The 21,842-nt window shown below is 33.6% G+C and overlaps 1 long non-coding RNA gene across 1 annotated transcript in view; it reads right to left on the bottom strand.

Annotated features, from left to right (window-relative positions):
- The window catches only part of LOC148754746 (uncharacterized), a 328,146-nt gene that overhangs the window by 187,075 nt on the left and 119,229 nt on the right, over positions 1–21,842 (bottom strand). Inside the window, exon 2 of the long non-coding RNA XR_016019852.1 lies at positions 1,689–1,759. This is a non-coding gene — a long non-coding RNA (uncharacterized LOC148754746). The remainder of the gene's footprint in view (positions 1–1,688; positions 1,760–21,842) is intronic.

Genomic DNA, 21,842 nt, shown 5'->3' with positions numbered 1-21,842 from the left:
AACCTATAAACAAACCAACTAAAATGCAAGATTTTATCCACCGTATACACTAAGTCGAAGCATTTGAACACCTTTAACTTATTACGTATTTCCAAATTGTCTTTCTCAGTTATTCAACCAACTTATCCTCTAATAAAAATTAGAGTATTATGGTGACGGGAAATACTACTTACTACTGCTACTATTAGTAGTAATAATAACCATAAAGCCTTAAATGTAAATTTACACATATATTTTTTGATGTAGCAAAATTGCTAAGATGATCAGTAAAATACTTTAAAACATAGGTTTACATTACATAAAAATAAAATTCTGCATAGGATTTTGGAATGAAATAACAATTCAAAGAGATAAAGAAATCATGTAAAGTTTTCAATTGTTAAAGAGCTTGTTCATGTATCATTTATAGGGAAAAGGTGACTATGTCATAAATTGCTAAGGCATTAGGAGTCCACTACATTGGAAAGAGTAATATAACAATTGATTTTAAATATTTACAATATACCAGAAGCCATATCCTTTGCAACCATTTAAAATAATTATGAAAATTATTATTTTCATAATTTAACTTAAAAATATGTGATTACACAAAGTTTTCAACATTCTCTTAGAAGGTGAACAAACTTTAAAAAAAAAAATGACCTAGTAGACAAAAGTGAGGAAACCTCCTTTAGAAGAATAGCAATCTTCTCGAAACAATTTTCACTGGAAGGCAGGTTTATGCAGCCAGGAGCTGAAAGCCAAAATCCTGGCAGTGGCCTGCAAAGCCCTATACTATGTTTGCAATCCTCCTTTTTCCTGCTCTTCTTTCTGCTGATATCTCTACATTAGTGATACTGTGCTCCTTGTTATTCTTCAAATATGCTAGCCCAGGTCCCGCCTCTCACTTTTGCTTTGCTTACTCCCTGTACTTGAAACACTCTTTACCCAGGTGTCTTACATCTAGCTCTGTCCCCTCCTTCAAGTTATTGTCATCTCCTCATTGAGGTCTCTCTCTCTCATCCTATGTAAAACTGCAATCTCCTCAATACCAACTATCATCTGCTTAATTTTTTTCCATGGCACACAGTACTTTTAACACACAATGTCATTGAATTACTTATTAGGCTTTTAGTCTCTATACCCCCTAGAATGCAAGCCCCATGAAAGCAGAGGTTGTCTCTTTTGCTCACTGCTCTATCTCCAGCACCTAAACTAGTACCTGGAACTTAGTCGGCATTCAATAAAGGACATTGCATGGATGAATATGCAACTTGTTTCTAGGAGGCATGGTCTACATGTCAAAGGCTTCTTAGAAGGAAATGATAAAACCTCCTATACATTTAATTTTCAAAGAAATGTTCTTATCACTGTTAGTTGGAATGATGGGAGTCATAATGGATTAAAACACTAAGGAAACAAGCTATCTTTATTCCTGATTAGTCGTTTATTACAGATATAAATTAGTCTCACTCCACATAGGATCATAAAGAAGTTAACTTTCATTTATTTATTCATCGTGTCTATTAATTAATTAAAGAATATTTATTCAGCATCTATTTGTTACTGTGCTATTGGTGCAAAGATAAAGAGGAATCTGGCCCTGTCCCCCAGGATAGCATAATCTAGTAAAACAGAGCACTTCTTAATTTCAAATATACATTTTTTCAAAATGTTTTCTGATTAAAAAATATTATAATTCTACTCACAGTCATCCATCAGTTCATTGTGCTCCCCAGTGGGTATTATGTAGAATTTGGTGAGGTAGTCATACACTGACCTAGAAGAACAAAAGGCCAAGAATAAATAACCAATATATTCAGCAGGAGAAGGAAGACTCTGTATCAATAAGCTCTATATTTAATCTCAAGATTTATCATAAAGCTATAGTAATTCAAAGAGTGATATTGTCAGAGGGATAGACAAATACAACAATGAAACTTCATGGAGAGCCCTGCACATATATAAACCTTGCAATATGACAGAAATCACATTACAGATTAGTTGAAAACAGACAAACTATTCAATACATGGCTAGATTATTAAAATAATGTTTAAAATACTGCTTTTTTAAAAATACTGCTCTTATTATGATTAAAAAAAAAAAAAAAAAACTATATACTTTAACCCAAACAAAGAATTCCCACATGGCCTAAAGACCCAAACTTAAAAGCCACTTAATAGTATTTAGAAGAAAATTTAAGAGACTGAATTTATGATCTTGTGGTATGGATAGATTTATTTACAATAGGACTAAAGAAAAAACAGTAACATAAAAGATTGATTTTGATTTTCCAAAGGTATCATAAACAAATGCAAAAGATAAGCATAGAAAGGAAAGATATACTTGCTTAATACATAAACAATTAAATATTCTTATTTATATAAAGAGTTTATTTCAATTAATAAGATAAATATCCCCAAATCAATAAATGGATAAAGCATAAATTGAGAGACTAAGATATCCAAGTACCAAAAAATGAAAAATGCTTATGCTCAGAAATGTACAAGAATATTCAGTTAGACCAATAGCAAGCATTTCATATTCATTAGATTGGCAAAAATTTAAAAGTTTGATAATGCCAAGTGTTGGAAAGAATATGGAGTAAATCACATAATATTGATCGGAGGATAAGTTGATTGAATAACTGAGAAGGGCAATTTGGAAATATGTAATAAGTTAAAGGTGTTCAAATGCTTTGACTTAGTGTATATGGTGGATAAAGTCTTGCATAGGTGCACAAGGAATCATGAATAGGCATTCCCATTATGGCTTCTTAGTGAAAGTGATATATTAGAAATAAACAATCAACAAGAAACTGGAAGAATGTTGCCTTATTTTCACTTGCAATATCATAAAACAGTTAAATAAATGAATTAGACCCAAATGATTAAAATCAATGGGGAAAAAAGCAAGTCAGAGTAATCAGAACAGAATGATTCCATTTATAAAATGTCAAAAACACACAATTCAATGTTATCTTGCTTATAGTTATGTAAGTATGTAATAAAAATGGATGGATGGAAACTACCAACAATTACAGAAGTCCATTACATCCTGTAGACAAAAATATGTTTTGTGTATTTTCACTTTCTGGGTAACTTTTATTGTTACTGCAAAAACCTAAAAGACGGAAACAGCCATGTTCTCCCTGGGAAATTCTTCCCATATCATGGTTTTAGTGAACATTCATAAATTTATCCCCTTGGTCCCAGTCTATCTCCCTGTCCCAATTTGCTCCTTTGGATACCAGAGCATGTATTTCAATAGTTCCTTAGACATTTCTTCTTGGATTCCCCAAGGCACCTAAAACTTGACACGTGAAAGACTGAACTCAACTTTCCTTCCAGTCCTTGCCTCACCTGCCTCAGGTTCCTACCTCAGAGAATGGCTCAGCCATCTAACACATTACTTGAGGCCAAAGAGGACAAGATCCCTACTTCCTCCCTCTTTCTCTGTCCCCACATCCAATCAATGAAGTACTCTTACTTCCAATTGTCAAATATTCATTTCAGCCTTTCTTTTCTCTCCATCCCAAATATGAAACCATGCCCAGGCCTCCTTGTGTTCAGGTCAAATTATTGCCACAGCCAACTAACTACTCATCTATTCACTGCAAAGCAAATAAAAAGCAAATCTAACCCTGCAAATTCCAAATGCCATGCTTCTAATAGGCAAATCTGCCCTTGGTATGTCCCCAGCGTAAAATCTTACAATGGTACACACTTGTCCTTAGATTAAAGGTCAGATTTCTCGATATGGCATGATAGTATGATGCTTGATTCTTCTCCCTCCTCAATTCTCATTCCTCCTTCCTCTTCTACTCAGCACTCCAGCTAAACTGAACTGAAGTTATGTTTTCTCTGCCTCAAATCTAGGCCTTTGTTTATCTGATTCTCATTTACTCCTCCTCCTTCACCTTTCTCCAGCTCTACATGTTATAGAGCTTACTCTATATGTTATTTCTTCTAATGCCCAAACTGAATGACATGCCTGTCTTTTGTGCTGCACAGGTCCTGGACTGCTGAACTCCACAGGGTGCTATCACATCGTGATCTGTGTGAATGGTGCCCCTAGAGTTGTACAAGATAGTAGCCATGTTTATAGTGTGTCTACCACACTGTAAGACCATTGCCTGCTGACTTGTCTTTCTCACTGTTTCACTAAGTAGACAAGGGACATCACACCTGAGGTCAAAAGTCAATACATAAAAAGCAGACTCTTCGCTTTCCTGATGAGGTCGTATAAGCACATACATCTACTTACACACCAGGATATCATCTTAGGGAAAGAAGCAGAGAAAGGGCAGACCGTCTAAGAAAACAAGCCTTTTTATCTAAGAGAGAATGAATTTTTCTTAACAGATATAAAAGTAATACCTAAGCAAGGGAATATAAGTTCCATGATAGCAGGGCTTGTTTTGTTTTCCTGTTTGGTCCGTGGTTGATTCCCCTGCCCCTAGAAGACTGTCTTATACAGAGTAGTCCCTGAAGAAAGGCCTTGTGAGTGAATAAAAGCGTCAAATTGCTTTATGAGTATTGGATTGGATTATACTTAAACTGGATTGCGGGCCCATGACGAAGACTAGAATGGAGCTAGACAAGAATCCATGTTGCCACATTGTGTTACATTAGTGGGTCCTCTTCATGTATCAGGTTAACAAATTGCAATTCCTTAACATCAGGCAGCTTTGTAAGGTTCTTTACTTCATTTCGGGGGAAGGCAGGGAAAAGAAGAAAAAAAATTTGGGGGGGAATAGGAGCACACAGAAGGTAATTGTATGTTATGGATTGCCTGGCTTTCTTTTAAATTAAATTCATTAGGGTGACATGGTTAATAAAATTGCATAGGTTTAAAGTGTACAATTTTCTAATACATCATCTATTTATTGCATTGTGTATTGACCTCCCAAAGCCAAATCTCCTTCTGTCACCATATATTTGACCTGTTTTACCCTTTTCTATCCCTTTCACCCCCTTACCTCTGACTTCTTAACAAGTAACATTTATATAGCATTTCACACACCCTCAGAATGTCCACATACATTATCTTCTCTGCTCCTCACCAGGGAAGGTGGAGCCTGCGCAGCCATTTCCTTCCTGTCAAGATAAGAAAGAATCTCTCCACCCTAAATAGATTTCCTGTTAAAATGTCCTTTTATAGTTTAAGAGTCATGAATTAAAAGTTAATTGTCAGGAGCTGATTATCTCTCAACTGTGTTAATTTTAAGGATGTTTTCTGTCTGTTAGAGAAGAAAAAGAAAAAACAAACAAACAAAAAAGAAACTTTAATGGAACTGGGTTTCTAGGTTAAGGTTTCATAATTTTTTTTCCCCCATATAACCCTAGGATTCCATGAAAATGTGCTGAGATTCATCAATGTGTTGTTAATGAAGAAGGGCTACCTCTAGACATTTAGTCACAATTATGACTTTTTTCTCATTTCCTATTGAAAATATCACTGAATCTAGTCTTTTCCCCTTTCTCATTCAAAACCACATATTTAAAGTCTCTCTATGGTGATGCATATGTTCCCAAGTGCAACTGAAATCTAAACCAAAAAGATAATAGAATAATGTAACTGCTTGGTCAAGTTTCTATTTTTAAACATGTTTAAACTATTTGACATTAAACATTGGGAAACTCCTAGGTTAGCTTTTTCCTTCATTGCCACCCACATTAATATGTGTCAGTTACTGTTATTATAAATAGAGTCCTTTTTAATGTGTAGATTTTGAAAAATTGATTTCTTTAAAGCATAGTAAACTCTATCTAACAGTTCAGTGATGGATTGCATGTTTGGGAAATATGACCTTACTTGTTATACCATAATTTAGTTCATATTCAATAATATTTCACTCAGTTTATTTGATCTTAGCATAATTTGAAGAGATAAATGAGACAAATATATTTCCATGCCAGCTAAAACAAACTTTATTGAAATTTATACACTGCCTCTGGTAAAATGTATCTCGTGACTGGATGATAGAACGACATAGTGTCAGACTCATTTTTATTGGCTTGTAAATTGTGCTACCCTAGACCAACTGGTGCCTTACATTAAAAAATCATTTCTCAGAGCACCCATGGTAGCACATCCATTCTCAATACGATAGGGCAATGCAGCCAATTACTGATGATGCAAGGAGATGTAGTCTTCATTACTACAGATGATAATTGTGAAAAATAAGAATGTTTGTTTTTCTTAGATTGCATTAAAAAACTGAAGTAGAAAATTGAAATAGAAAGTTGTCTCCTCATTTACTTCTATGATACACCGCAACGAAATAATTCCTAGAGCTTTTGCACAGCTATAACTCCAGCTGTTTTCACGGACAGATTTTTATACTGTACCTGGTATCTGATCTTTAATTTTTATGTTGGTACATCTCTCTGAAAGGTTAATCTTTCCATCACTATAATTAAACTCAAATAAACTATATCCCAGCTGAATATTGTTTCAGTTATTGAAAGCAGAGTACAACTGTTTACAGTCAGATGCCATCACATAGCTATTCTTGATGACATTTGGAGGCATCATGAATTTGCTTCTGACTCAGAAGCTGTTTTGGCACCAAAAGACCGTCATTCCAACCCTCAACAGAGCCCTTCTCCCAGGTGTCCTCCTGAGTATAAATACCTTCAGAGAAGGAGGGAAGCCCAGGATCCAGCCCCTGGGGTTGAAAATGAGAGGCTGCAGGGGCCACAGAGATCCCCCATGCTTCCGCAGCTGGTAAGCAGCCAGGGAAAACTTAAGGGAAGGATGGAAGAGAAGGCCTTAGGACTCTTAACATTTCAACTGTTTTATATCCCCCAACCCTATTACACACATGGAAGGCATACTTCTATTGTTCTTGTTGATTGTTGCCTGTTTTATACATAGTTCCAACTCCTTGTTGGGGTGTAAAGGAAAAAAAAGAACTTAATAGATAAGCAATGAAAAAACTAGATTTCTTCATTTACCTTCCACTGCAAAAGCAGTTGCATGAAAAGGCAATATTTATTCAACTAATTTCTCAATGTAAAGAGTCAAAAGTGTGTGGATTATTTTCATTGCTAACTGTTGACAACCACTGGAATCCATTCAGACTATTGCAAAGGTGTTGTTGATTGTCAATGAATTGGTATCTAATGTGGAGAAGTCTAGATATTTTTAAAAAATTAAACCAGAATCTTATTGTGAGGTTTGTTCTCAAAGACACAATATTCCTGAAAGTTTTTCAGTATAGATCACTTGTGACTCAATGTTTTAAAATTTTCTAAAACCTCCGTGACTTTAGAAATTGAACTCCAAACCAAAACATTTGGTTTTGCTTTTGTGAGAGACGTTTTAACAAAATCAAATACCTGTTTAAATGGATAAAAAATAATGTTCTAAAGGTCTTACCTGCTTAAACATCTGCAATCTAAAATCTACGATAACTCCAATAATTCCAAAGATTCAACAAATAGGGTGAAATATTCGAATATCTAGAGATTTTTGTAAGAGACATATAAAGAAAATCCTCCAATGTGAGAGTTATCTTGAATGGAATGGTCCCTAACTCATACATAATCTTAAAACATCTTGTTCTCTCTTTGGTTATCTTCTGAGAATAAACACTCAGAATATAACTTATCTTTTCTACAAATCACCACAGTTGCTGATTAGGTTTTGATTTGTTTAGTTTTGATTCAAATTGGTCACTCCAACATCATTCAGTCATTCAATCATTCATTCATTCAATAAGCATAATTTGAACCACCTGATATTTAATTTGTTCCATGAACTATGAAAATTCTGGACATAAAAAAATTAAACAAGAAGTTTCCTATTCATTTGTTCCCAGATAAATCAGGAAGGCTATATATAAATCAAATTTATTTTGCCAGATAGACATAGGAGTGAGCAAAAATACTGGACAAAGGAATGCATAAACAAATGAATTTATAAATGAGCATGCAAATTCTAACTCTTATAAGTCTTTCCTTATGGTTTTGAAAAAAAGATTTTGGGAAGAAGTACGTTTTGTATGAGTCAAGGTTACAAAGGAAAGCCAGGACCAGATGATATTTGGCCGTTAATGCAATGCTATGTACTTACTACTCTATCCTGTAAGCCAATGATTCTCAAAGTGGTTTCCACAAACCACCAGTGGTATCTACTGAACAACCAGGTGGTCCAGAGATGGTTGGGTTATTGTAGAAGGTGACATAATACACAGTTTTATTCATGTGCATTTCATAAATTTGCAATATAAAAGCAATTATGCTTTTTACAGAAACCGTATGGTCACTATGACCATTACATTTTTAAAAGTATGCACGTGTTATAGGGAATTAAAATAAAATCTCCTAAGTAGACTATATATATGAATGAAACAGTTTGTCTGTGACTTATTTTTCAGTGTCAGGGAGAAATTACGAGGGGAAGGAACTATGAAAACTTGGAGAGCACATTCTCCCTAAAAAGGGAAGATGCTAAGCTATCTAGCCAAATGTTGCCACATAAGAATTTAAGATTATATTGTATTATATTTTAATATAGAGATACATGTACATATTTATATCATGTTATATGTATTCTTACATTTTATTATATGTATAATGTATATTTGTATGCCTATAGTTTAAAGAGAAGCCATAATTCTGGATTTCTAGGCAAACTTTTTAAATATATGTTGGCAAATAATTCAAATTTCAAACACCATGTAGGCCAATATTATGCAAGTATCACACTTTGTGGGCCAGGTTTGGCCCCATCTCAACATTACATGGTTTGCATTGTTTATTAGTCTTTTCTAATGCTTGGTTAAAGGGGAGTATTGTAGGGGAACTTCACTAAGTCAACTACTTTTATGCCTCTTGCATATATATATATATATATATATATATATATATATATATATATTTAAAACATTTTATAGCCTTATATTTTTAATATTTGTTAGACATGAATTTTATTAGTACTGTTGTATTTCATTATATTACATGACAACATTGCATTCACAAAAAGAAATCAATGACTCAAAAGTGGTCCACTGAAGAACAAAAAAAGTGATGAAATGTAAATCCTCCAAAACAAAAATGGAATGTAGATCTATGGGTACTGGGAAAACCAAGTTTTCCATGATAAGACAAAATCAATGGTATTTCTTCTATATGACTTCCCAATGTTACATTATTATCTTTAATCCATATTTTGATATCTTAAGAATGTTTGGCACAATATTAGTCATTAGATTGTATTGAAAATCAAGCATAAAAGATTCTACTATCAAAATCACTGTGTTGATTTCTTATTAACATATTTTGGGAAATAATTTGTATTTATCATGAGATAGATAACCTCCATCGGTGAATATGTGGGTCTGAGAAGGGAAATTGGAGAAATTAACAAGGAAGTGAATATTCAAAAATGTGCCTATATATTGGCTTTTAATATTAATGACAACAAGGACTAATTGAACACCAAGTATCTCTCAAATGTATTCATGATATCTCATTTGTAGACTAACTCTAAGAAAATTATTATTATCCCCATTTTATACAAATGAGGAGATCATGTTCAGACTCTATTATTTGTTCAGTTAGTAGAAGTTCTTACAATTCCATAACATTGCTCATGGTACTGTGCAGAAGAGGCAAAGCCAGAATTTAATCCAAGTTCTGTTGAATTCTAAATCCATGATCCTTCCAGTTTGCTTTGCTACCCTTCTTCTTTAATCCATGTAAAACTGTGTCAACAGCATATTGAATAACACATCAAGTTAGTGTTTTTGATTGATTTTTAAAATTAATCAACTCTTAGCAATACTTCTGTTTCATACTTTTCCCTCTCATTTCTCCTCTCACTATGTTTTAAACCAAAACATACTTTAACAAATATGTTCGCCAAGCTTAAAGTAATCATAAACTCTAGTAACATAGGAGACAACATTTTCAAAACGCCAGGCTTAATATTGATTACGTATCTCGCTAGTGATAACTTTCATTAATTGTTTTCTCACTGTTATTTTTCCTGGAAGTAACTAGTGTGTTTAAATTCAGTCTGTATAGAAATGTCAAGTTCTACCAGCATAAAGAACTATCCTTAGAAATGGAACTTTTCTTATGATATTTGACTATTGAAAACCTTCCTAACAATTTCAAAACATAGGTTCTTCCTTAGGTAATATATTAATAGCTTAGATCTTAGGTGAATTTCTTATGACACAAGAAGCCAAGCAAAATAACCTGGAAAAACACATTCAGTCTCATTTAAGGTGATGGAGAGTAATACTGTATAAATAGTCCCTGGGATGATGAACTGAGAAAGGGAGAAACAGGGAAGCTGCAATAACCTAAAATAAACAAAGTATAGCAAAAATAATTGTAGTTATCCAGAGTTTTCTTCAAAAGGCAAAAGAAAGCAAATCTAACGGTTTACTCAATCATGCCAATGTTTCATAGTCAAGAGCTAATACAGAGAAAAAAACAATATTGTCCAAAAAATCAATAATCCATGACTATGAGATACAGAATGATAATCCCTGTCATTATTCCATAGTACCCTTTCTGAAAGAAGTTCTTTCTATAGCCATGTCAAGTAAAGTAAATTGTACACAATTTCTAAACATGACCTACAAACTAATTAGCAATTGCATTTCTTATTAATATAAAAAGCACTCAATTTTTCTAACTATAAAACATCACTTTTCCTCCCCCAAAAGGAAACTAAATGCTTTTCTCATTTCCCATTTCCATTTTTCAGTAATGGCACTAATGTTGGTTCAAACTATCTTATACCAGTAGTAGTTTTTATGCTTCTCTCTAGTGTGAGAACTACAGTCCCAATTAGATTTTAACTCAGTTATAATAAATGAATAGTGATCAACTGAATTTAATTAGCAAGAAGATTAAAAAAGATTTAGAGAAAAGATTTTTACAGAAAAACTCATGTTTTCTTCTTAGTATTTAAAAATATCAAAGAAAGCCACTAGTGATCAAACATTTCTGAAAATCCAGAGGACCATTTAAATGTTGTAATGCAGATGGATAAATGTATATAAATATCAATCACACCTTCTGCCTAATAATTATTAATAAAATCATTATGACATTATTGTTTCACACAGGACAAATATTTTGTCCAAGTTCCAAAAATATATAAGAGTAGAAAAGATTGACTAGGTTAAAAAGTTAACAGTAAAATCCAGAACTCCTCACTGTACCTCGATGTTTATACCCTTAGACCTCTTAAAAGGTGTTCAAAAAAGCAAATTATTGATCCTGCAAAGAATTCTGCTGAATCTAGAGTCTTTTATTGCTTCTTTGTGGTGAAAAATGATAGCAGAAAAGCCAAATTAAATGTAACAGAAAGTTGGTAATGTGCTCATTACCGTTTTTCTGACAGTGATTTATTTTTGAATCTATAATGCAAAAATATAATGAGATTTTTCCCAGCGTTAAAAGCAAAAATCCTCTGAGACATAAACTACTACATTTACTTTCTTTGTAACAGGAAATAAAATAAACATAGCATTTGGGAAATGAGCATGCCAAAACAAAACAACTATCTAAATATTGCTGTTCAACCCATTTTCAGGATCCAGGGCAGAATTCTTTCAAGTGTTTAGTTTGGTGTTACTCCCAAGTTAGAAAGACATGGCATTCTTGTTGTAAAGAAGGAGTATTTCTGAACACATCTTATGATTACCAAAAAACAAACAAACAAACAAAAAACCCACAAATAAAGCAAACAAAAATATCTCTGGTGCTATCCGGAATCATTTCTTCTAAACTCATTGTCAGTGAGAGTAGTCATTTGACCTTTGTCTCTACATAGTTCATAAATGACAGTTGGATGGGTGAAGTGACATCTTATATAACTGATTATACTACATTCTATGGCATAAGCAGGAATAGCAGGAAAATATCATATATTCTAAAATGATACACTCAAATTTATAATATTTTAAAACCTTAGAATATAAAAATCCAAACATACCTTTATAATTATGCATTTTCATTTTCATGAATTTACACATGTATAATATTTTGTTGGCACTTAGTATGCACATTTATTGAGTTCTGAACCAGTGTTTTACATGTACTATCACTAAGGCTTGAAACAACATGGCATGCTAGATATTTTTAACTCATTCTACAAATGAAGAAACTAAATCCACAGAGGTAAAGTAATTTGCCCAAGGTTATAATGCTGGTTCAAGGCAAAGCTAAGATTTTAAAGGTCTCTAGCTATAGAATTTGTGCTTTTATTCATGTGATTTTAAAGGTACTGTTAAGTGAATTAATATGTACCAGTTATAAGACTTTCCATGTTGATTTCATCTACTTCTCAAAAAAACCCTATCTGTACGTCATACTATGACATTTGTTCTACAAAAGTAGAAACCAAGGTGGAGAAAGGCTAAATAACTCATCCTTAATTCATATGTCAGTTTGCAGTGGTGTCTATTATGTAGGTCAATAGAACAAAGTTATAAATTCATTTTTCTATATAAAATGTGGAATAGCATTTTTTTCCTAAATTCAATACCACTACTGTTATTATGATGTGGTATTTTAATGCTTTGGGATATAAGTACAGTTCTTATTATGCCCCCAGTGGGCCCTAGGTCTTCAGTGGATAATTTTCTTTGTATTTTACGCTCTATCTATTTTGAAAAATCCCTCTTAAGTCTATGGTTCACTGGAATAACAGAAAAAAGGCTTAGTAGAGGTCATTAAACTATGACAGGATAAAAATAGTAAAAGATTTGCCTACCATTTGCTAATCTGCATGTGGTTTATAATTTCCCATATTATAAACTGATTCTCTATTCGTTTTAAAATATAAAAATACCTAATCTTCACTCATTGTATTTAAAGGAGACTGAATAGATCTATCAATGTAAAAAAATGTTTTATTTTGTTCAAAAACCATGTAAGCTTAGCAATTACATAGGTGTTCATCAGTCGTTGCTTGTAAGTTGAACACACTGATTATTATCTCTTCCCTCTCCCACTGTGACTCATTAAAGAAGGAGAAAAATATTCTTGGATAGGTTCTACTTTGTACTTTTCAATAAAATGTTGAAACTAGGTGTTGTAAGCTAGATATTAAATTTGCGCTGCCCTTTTTACTTATATGCAAAGTACTTGCTTATGTTGAAAAACTTTTTAAAATAATAGTTGACTTTGCGAAGTACAGTGATTAGCCCAACACCCAGCAAAGGCACAGAGGGGAAATGCTTTCTGTCCTTGTGGCGCCCCCTCCAGTACGAGCCGTAGAACAGAAAGAGAGCAGTTTTTGTCCACGTCTGAGGGCCGTTGGAGTCTTGTCGGAGCTTGGCCCTCTCAGGAACAGATGTCTTATTTACGAGGAGTGCCGTACAACTTGATATCTTATCTACAGGGTGACTTTTGTTTTTGACAGTCTAAGAAATATTTCTAGTCTCCAAGCTTATTCCTAATCCTCTCCCTCACAGTCATCATAGAAGGACAGATTTTCTTCCAACCAATTGATGTCACACTGCATCTTTCACTTTCAGCTAGGCTGAGAGTAAACCAGCTTATTCTGTGCATATATAAAGCTCAACATTCTTATGATTTTCACAATATCATAAAGCCAGCCAAAGCACTCAAGAAATGAAATTTTCATAGATTGGTGATCAGAGAGGCTCAGAAATTCAGAACCGTGAGACATCTTACGGCGCACATAGACCAACTCCTACGTATCTCAGGGAAAGAAACAATCTGAGAGAAATGGAGTGGCTTTGCTCACCCCACGCAGTGAGTGAGGAGCAGAGTGGGGGGTTAGAGTTTATGTTTACTGACTGACCATCCTTTCCTGTCAGTTTCAGCTGCCCCCCACTTTCTACATGGTGTCACTAGGGAAGAATGTTTAGAGCTGGCAGTCACCATTTTTTCCTCCTTCCCAATGTGTTGTGACAGGTGTGGAAAAAGTAGGGACCACTGACAGAGAAACACACAGATGCATTCTGCCTCCTTGCTGTTGAGTCATGTCAGTGTAGGCCTTTCCCATTTGGGGGATGCCCCCTCTGTCTCTGTGTTGAAGTCTTCCAATTTATACTAAGTTGACATTGTTTTTTGCAGGTCAAGAATTGACGCAACAGCAACATAGGAAAGGGTTGGTATTTTTGCCTGTTTGTCCTTGCTCTAAAGTTTAGGCCACATAGGGGTCATTCTGAATTTGACCGGATATTAGAGTGAAATATGAGAGTAGGAGAACACTGTTCCAAATGAATCTGTATTTAATTAGGCAGTCAAGCCAATCTAATTCTGACATTTGACAGCTTAACTTGCTGATATTAAAAAGCAACTTGTGAGGTAAAGCATTTATTAAAAATAAACATAAAGGCCAAACTAAGATGTTAACGTTTAAGGTGATGGACAGTAATATTGTGGTATCTAATCCCAATAGCATTGTAATTATACTAATTATACCAACTTTATCACCTTGGCTTTTCTCAACACTCAAAAAAAGGATATTACAATACAAAATTCCATGGGCAATTTTTAAGTTAAGGAAATGATACTGAAAATGTCATCTTTTTAAGTTTGACTAGAAAATTGCACAGGAAAATTTTAAATATAAGGATGAGTTTTTAAAAAAATCTACTCATATATGTTTATAATATTTATTCACTATACATGGTTGTTTTAATATACATTGAATTCTGTTTAGTATTTCACCTTTCTATACCAGAATTTTTATACTGACATCTATGCTACATATAAAAGGAAGCAAGTATCATACAGTAGGAGATACTGTTAGTTTCTTTTTGTGACTAGTTATCAAATAAATGGAAATTAAAACAATGAAACATCATTTTATTTTATTTAGTTATTATTTTTCTAATTTTTTGTAAGAGTTTATTTGAGCAAAACTGTGACAATTGCCAGGAAGCAAAAATCTCAAATGCTGTGAACCATAATTTTAAATCTATGAAATTCATATAAAATATTCTGGTTCATATATGTTGAAATTGTTATACTTCAAAATAAGTGGTTTAATTTATGGTTATTAAGCCCTAAAAAAACTTCACACTGAGCCGTAAAAAAACTTTAGCTCTCTTTAACCAGTAATATCATCCCCTTCAGTTTTGGCTAAAATGTACATATAAGATTCTTATTACAAAGTTATTTCTAATATAAACCAACTGCATATTGCCAACTGTCTAACAAACTTGGAACTAATTAAATTATAGCAAAGCAACTGATGACATATTATATAGCCATTAAAATATAATTTTAAAGACTAGTTGGTAATATGAAAAAGCATTTATGCTGTAATATTATGTTAAAAAATGGAATATATGCTGTTTTTAGAAGAAAGTTTACTCAAAAAAATTGAAGAAAATTGAAGGGAAAGTAGGAAATGAAAACTATTGATTTATGCTACATGAACTTTTGTTGCTCTCATTATGTTGCTTAGCTCAGTTAAAAATGTGATTCTCTAGTATCACAAACAAGATGTAAGACATGAAATAAAAGTCAACATTTTCCAAAAAAATCATCAGGAATTTCTCTAAGAAATTAAATAGATTAAAATAATCACTTCCAAAATCATGGAAGACAGAATGAGTCCCTAAAAACGACAAATAATACAAACAGTCATAAATTTAAAAAGTAAAAAATAAGACATGGAACAAATGATGCAATATTTTTATTTTTCTTAGAATGCCACTGACATTTTTATAGGTAGACCATGATATTATTTAAATGGTTTGTAAACTGTTCAATTTGTGTGTGAAATTCATTTCTCATTTCTCTAACCTGAAATCGTTTAAAAAATACTTTGAGCTAAACCAACTGATTAATCCTTAGATTTCTATCCCCCCAACATATAACTTCTTGCTATTTTTAAACTACAATGAAATCATTGAAGTATTTAGAATGAAGCTTTAGAGAGTATATTTAACAAATTAGCTATTCATGTTCACACGGAAACAGATATTTAGTTGTCTTTAAAAAAAATACTTAAAAAGTATTTGTTGCTATAAGATTTAGATAGAGAAAAGTATGTACTATTCACATATTACAAATAAGGATTAGTTTAACACATTGCATTTATACATCAGCTAGGTAGCATTTGAAATTGAAGTTAAATGCAACAATATTCTAAGATAGTTTTTTAGTAAAAATCCCTAGTAATTGTGTGGGATTTGAGAACAAAAAGATTCTGTGAATTTCTTCTGAAGTAGACATCAAGAAAAGAGGACAAGTCTCCTAAGAGGAAATGACTGTAAGTTATGTAGGTATCTAGTCACACGGGACCTCAGACAAGTTCACAGAGCTTTTCTGGGCCCCAGGAACTGTAGAAGGATCTCTATGGTCCCAGGAGTAGAAGAGGAAATAAGGAAAGCAGAAGTTAGCCTCAAGGGAGCCAAGACACCAAGAATGAATGACATCTTATTGGTAACATCTGAGGAATCGTGGCTGAGTTCCAAATGAGCCAAAGGATGCCTCTAAAGATACTAATTTGAATAGATGTCTTTTAGAGCCAGATAGACATCTAGTCTGTAACAACACTCAAAACTAAAAGAAAACACTCAACACTAAAAGAAAACACTGAAAACTAAAAGAAAACCTATAAAAAATACATGAGATCCACAAATTGACTGAGATTAAGTTGTTGTCACCTCGAAGGTACACAACAAATGTTTGCTGAGAGAATAAATGTTTGCTGAGAGAATAACTGGTTTGTCCTGCTTTGAGAAGTTAATTCAATCTTATGGTTAATTAGGGGGAAATTTCTGGCAAAAGTTTGCAGAAAATCTGTAACATGGTACTTAAAAGAAAGATTATAGCATCACTTTAAGAGACTCATAAGGATAAATGGTCAGACTTTTAAAAGCAAAGATGTAAGGAGAAACCTCTCCCAAGAGCAAGAACAAAAACAAAAAATCAGAAAGGAAGGAAGGAAGGTAAGAAGAAAGGAAGGAAGGAAGGAAGGAAGGAAGGAAGGAAGGAAGGAAGGAAGGAAGGAAGGAAGGAAGGAAGGAAGGAAGGAAGGAAGGAAGGAAGGAAAGGAGAGAAAAAGAAAAAAGTCAAAATGAAAGCAATCTGCAATAAAAAAAGAAATGAAAAAATAAGATATGGAGAAGTTCAGGTAAAGTCTAATTTCTAACTATTCAATATTATAAAATTATTTTTTAACTTAGGTTTTTAAGTTACAGTTGACATTCAATATTATATTAGTTTAAGGTGTACAGCATAGTGGTTAGACATGTAATTTACCAAGTGTTTTCCCCCGATAAGCCTAGTACCTAACTAACACTAGACATAGTTATTACAATATAATTAATTATATTCTCTATGCTGTATTTTATACCTCCATGACTATTTTGTAAGCAACAATTTGTACTTCTTAATCCCTTCACCTTTTTTACCCAGCCCTCCAACCTCCCTCCCATCTGGCAACCATCAGTTTGTTTTCTGTATCTACGAGTCTGTTTCTGTTTTGTTTGTTCATTTATTTTGCTTTTTAGATTCCACATGTAAGTGAAATTATGTGGCATTTGTCTTTCTCTGTCTGACTTATTTCACTTAGATTAATATCCTCTAGGTCCATCCATGTTGTCACAAATGGTAGGATTTTATTCTTTTTCTGGTCAAGTAATATTACATTGTATATATGTACCACATCTTCTTTATCCAATCATCTATTGATAAGTACTTAAATACTTCCATATCTTGGCTATTGTAAATAATGCTGCAATGAACATACAGATGCATACATTATATATTAAAATGCATATATGCATATATTATTTTAATATTTCATGGAAAAAGACCAAAATCAACACAATTTTCATTTAAAAAAAGGAAGTATTTTTTCTTCCTCCCACCAAACTCCAAACTCCATAGATTTAATTACAAGATTTTATTATCACAGAAACATTAAGAGAATTTCCAAATTAGAACGGGTGTTCAACTCATTGTTTCCCAAGTTTCCAATGATAAGAATCACCTGGAGGTCTTGTCACATACATACACAGCTTCCTAGGCCCTCTCCTGAGAATTCTGACTTAGTGGATTTGGAATGAATCTGGGACTTTGTTTGTTGAGCAAGTGCAAGCACCCCAGGTGATCCTTATCATGATGAAATTTCGGAAAATATGGAAACTTTTAGCCCAGTTCCATTTCTACAGAATTGATGAGAACAAATCCAAAGGTCATCCGGCCAGTAAGTCAGCCCAGATGTGTGGCTCCCACTGCTGAGGCCTGTAATTTCTCTCTCTTTTTCCGAACTTAGTGGCCTTCAATTACTATGATCTGAGTAAGAGTTCTAGATGATTTCAACAACAACACCAGACAAACTTGATAAAATATATATATATATATATATATATATATATGGGAGAAATAATGAAAATCACACAGATTTTTATTTATAAAAATCGACATTAACACGTTTTACAGCAGTTGGCTGCTTATATGCCTATGTCGCATCATCATGTGATAATAAATTTACTCAGTTAAAAAGTGTATTTATATATAGTTGTTGTTGTTGTTACTGCTTATTTGTTTTCAAATACCAGGACATTTAGTTCAAAGTCAGACATCTGTGACATGTGGGAGAGGGCGTGGGGGTGTGACACGCAAGGACAGGTTGAGAAGTTCCAGAAAGGAGATCCCTGATACCCTAGTTTGTCACAAAGAGTCCTTTTATATATTTACATACCAGTCTTTAGCATAAAAATTTCATGTAAATAAAGAGTTCGATGACTAAAACCTATCAGAAACCATTGTATTGCAGTTAGGTTAACCACACAGAGACAGTTACCTCAACCTTCAGTAGTTAAATTCAGAACAACTTACATTCCTCCTAAGTGCACAAGTAAGCAGTAGACAGGAGGGATGCAATAATATTCTCCCCAAACTGGAACATTTTAATATAGGATTTCTGTCTAAGGATACTCTGCAATCAAGACCAAAGGAGATGATAAAAACCAATCCAATAATCTAGGTTACATACTCATCGCTTTATCTTTCGCTATATGTGCTCAATATCCATCTTTTCTTCTTGGAATTAAGTTTTGTGGATTTGTTGGGGAGAGAAGAATGATGAAGCAAATTAGATTAAAGTTATTTATTTTCTTTGTGAAGCAAATAACTGTACTAATATGTGCTACATGATACAGAGTTTTCTAAAGAAAGTTCCTAACACTGCTTTATGTCAGCACCGTAAAGCTTAATGACCATATCCGGGTGAGAACTGGCGGCTGGCACAATGGGTTTATACCTGACACCAAGCCAAAACTCCATGCTTCAATCAAATAGTTTTTATAACTCAAAATCAACTTCTTATGAGATTACACATTTTGAATCTTAGACATCCAAAAGATTTTTAAATGATAGTCTATTTGGATGGTGTTTCTTTTCAGTTTCTTGTTCTATTATTACTTTTTATCTCCCCCTCCCCCTAAGGTCATCAAGACTTGCTGTCAATTAGCTTCGAGAATCATAACAAAAGTTCTGTAAGAGAAGATTGACAATACTAATTATCGGCAATAATTTTTAGATTTCTAGTTTCCTTGTCAGATCTTACAGTGCCATCTTAAATGACTGTATATTTTTTTCAGGTGATTTTGGAAGTCAAACTGATTAGCATGGACTTGATTCTCTGTGCAATACAAAGGTAGGTATTTTTTGATTAGGAGTTTGTGTAGAAACCCAGGTTAGGCTTTCTGGTTGCAAACAACAGAAAATGACTTTGGTTAATTTAAGGCACAAAAATATTTATTGAAATTATACCACAGATGCTCATGGAATAGACAGACATTTCCCTTTAGATTTTTCTAACTGTGAGTGATCAGACCTAAAGTCAAATAGAGAACTAAAAAGTATACTAAGTCCTTGTGGACTTCCAACTGAATTTATTTTAAATAATTTGAAAAGAAAAAAAAAATAGCCTCATGTCTTTTTGCTACTTTGTCCAACAAACCTCAGGTATTAATAAGCGTTTATGGAGAGTTACTTTTCACTTTATAAAATTAAATTTTGATACATTAAACATTATTTCACAAAGAATTATTTACTTAACCTACCTTCTAGAGAAGCGTGGAATAATATTGATAAAATGAATACATGCTTTTTTTCATAACTTTTTAATTGCCCCACCTTAAATAAATGGAACTATTATTCCAGAAGAAAGATGGAATGTAGACGCCAAATCAAGTGCAATAGAGTGCCATTGACATGGGTTCAAGAACATGGCTGTCTTCCACTGACCTATGCTGTCTTTGTATTATAAGGGCAAGAGTAATTCCAAACTGGAGATAGTTGAATTCACCCAGGGATTTGAAGAATGGAAGAAATTTCAGGAGGTAGCTTGGTAGATGGAGAGAGAACAAATCATTTGTCATAAGACTGTTTTAGGGGAATGGCAAGCACTATGACTTTTTTATGGTTTTTATTGAGGGGTATAATTAGAGATAAGTCTACAAAGACAGGTAGAGGACAAATTCTGGTGGGTCACATTTAAATTACGAAGGAATTTATTGGAAGAATATCATAGATTCTCATAGACTGGACAACAATGTTATAAACATACTCAGAAATGATCTGGAACCAAGAGAGGGTGGATACAAGGAATCACCAAGGAAATATCAAAAACAAGAAACAAAACAAAACAGGATCATTAGGAAGATGCTGACATTCCAGGATTGCTCCTGCTGCTTACTTGATGTTGGTCAGTGTAATAATTTTTATATGACCTCTTTTTTTTTTCTGGCCTCTTCTTTTTTATATCACGAGCTCAAATTCAAAATGGTGAGTAGGAACATAGGTTAGGAGAATGTGGGTTCCATAGATGCCAGGGGAAGGAAGAATTATCTTTCCATCTATTCTCTAGAGGAGACAGCTACCAGCCTCTTGCTAAAACTCACATAATGTGATTCCTTCAAAATATGATGGGTTCAACCACTGGGCAGTCAAAACTAAGTTAGTATGTCTGATACAGGGAAGGAAATCTATTAACCAGAGTTAGCTTTATCTAACCTACATTTTAAAAAGGTGAAAGCCCAGAACCCAGCTAGGAAACTATTGCCAAGCTAGGTTCATGAGAGTATGAAAATGTGCAGTGGCATTACCACTACTGAGGGAGTAATCTTAGCTTTAGCGGGCATGGCACTGCCGAGAAGCCTCCACCTTCCTATGTAAACTAAAAGACAAAGAGAATGAAAGCTGCATTTCAGTAGCAACACTGTTGTACTTTCTGTTAGTAATAGTCTGGGAAATTACTACACCTGATCTTTTAGAATCCAGGTTTCCCAGTTGTATAAGGTAGTTGGTCTACACTGAGGAAAAAGCATAGAAGAAAGGCATGTGTTCAACTTTATTCCTTTTGTCTTCAGTTGATCTGGTATTCAAGCCTCAGTGGTTTCCCTCAAACTACGCAGTAAGGAGAAATGGCCCTCATTGGAAACTTATACCTTAAAAGTGTCAGTTCTCATTCTCAACGATAAAAAGAGGGTAGAATATAAGAAAATAACCATCAAACACAAATACATGTGCAAGGTAGAACAGAAGCATCAGTGACAATGAAAGATTTACAAACGTGTTGCCACTAGGTCCTCCATGTTGGCTAATTGAGCTGCTGCCACTAACTTGAAAAGACTGCTCAAAGTATGTCACATGCTTAGGACCCAAGAAGTTGTTGGTTGAATTGGATTGACTTGGACTTTCAAGGAATTATTATCTACATTTTTACAAATGTCACTTTGATGATATTTTGGACTTTGAAGTTCATTATCAATTTTGATCAATATATTTGTCTACTATTCAAGAGTTGGTACCGTGTTCCCCAAAAATAAGACCTAGCCAGATAATCAGCTCTAATGTGTCTTTTGGAGCAAAAGTTAATGTAAGAC

This window comes from Rhinolophus sinicus, chromosome 17 (genome assembly GCF_057876585.1).
Source record: "Rhinolophus sinicus isolate RSI-liver-muscle chromosome 17, RSI-T2T, whole genome shotgun sequence".
In the NCBI taxonomy this organism is placed as follows: domain Eukaryota; kingdom Metazoa; phylum Chordata; class Mammalia; order Chiroptera; family Rhinolophidae; genus Rhinolophus; species Rhinolophus sinicus.
Note: the sequence above shows the minus strand (reverse complement) of the source record. Positions and strands in the feature narration are given on the sequence as shown.